This window comes from Limulus polyphemus, unplaced genomic scaffold (genome assembly GCF_000517525.1).
Source record: "Limulus polyphemus unplaced genomic scaffold, Limulus_polyphemus-2.1.2 Scaffold310, whole genome shotgun sequence".
Lineage (NCBI taxonomy): Eukaryota > Metazoa > Arthropoda > Merostomata > Xiphosura > Limulidae > Limulus > Limulus polyphemus.
The window spans coordinates 448,978-450,156 of NW_013665920.1; the positions used below are offsets into that span (position 1 = coordinate 448,978).

Below are 1,179 nucleotides of genomic sequence, written 5' to 3' on the forward strand. Positions count from 1 at the left end.
AGTGGATTGACCGTCACACTATAACGCCCCCACGGCTGAAAGGGCGAGCATGTTTGGTGGGACAGGGATCTGTATTATCTTAAAAAGCATGTTTAAATACTTGATTTTGTTTTTGTCTGTAAAGTGTAGTACGTATGAGTTTTGGTACTACCTTGAGGTAAACTTACAAACAAAATTATCCGTTTTCGAAGGCTGTATTATTCCCCTTAAACTTGACAGGCTATTATAATCTACATGCAAATTTAAGATTGTGTTTTAGATATTAAATTGGATAAGGTGTCATATCATAAGTTCTCGTCGTATCATAAGTTTACTAACCTAAGATAACATTAGGATATCCCAACTCTACTGCTTTGGATTAAAACGTTTATACCGATATTAATATGTGACGTAATTCATGATAACTCCAAAACACATTTTTATTAGTGTTTCCAGTATTCTTGATATGCATATGGTAACACTTTTAAATGTACTGAACCATGCCTTATAGACGTGTATGGTAGATTATTCAGACTACTTAAGATATTAATCAAGGCCAATTATGAAGAAAAGTTGGATAGAATGAGGCCATAGTTTAATCACGTCAGTCTGCTGTAAATTGGATTTAAATTTAAAGTTCATAAACTGTAGCTGGTAAATAGAAAAGCTAGTGATGTTGTAGACTTTTGTATGTGAGAAATCAACCAATGGCTATTCTTATATATATATGCAGATTTTGTTAAATAAGACCGATGTCTGAAGGTTTACTTTCTTCTTGGAAATCTTTTCAAGAGTTCAATATGCCGTTTTAACGTTGTTAAAACGGCTTATCGAACTCTTGAGAAGATTTCCAAGAAGAAAGTAAACCTACAGACATCGGTCTTATTTAACAAAATCTGCCTACAAGAAAATCTGTCACCAAAGTACACCAACATTATATATATAATATAATAAAAATTTAAAGTGAAACGTTTATAAGTAATTTCTAAAATATTGATTAATTTTATCTTTGTGTAACTACTCGAATTCACAACAAAGTATAGATCGTTATGGGTTAGCAAAAACCTTCGGGATTTTGACAGATTAGTGGGAAGGGTACTACGATTAGTTTATCCGCGATTTTTATTTAGTTTGTTATGGTTTTTTTCCAGATCTTTGGCAATACGAAACTAATCTGCTATGAATATTTTAAATTATAAA

At 31.7% G+C, this 1,179-nt stretch overlaps 1 protein-coding gene across 6 annotated transcripts in view; it reads left to right on the plus strand.

Annotated features, from left to right (window-relative positions):
- The window catches only part of LOC106457273, a 320,035-nt gene that overhangs the window by 299,947 nt on the left and 18,909 nt on the right, over nucleotides 1–1,179 (plus strand). The window lies entirely within an intron of this gene.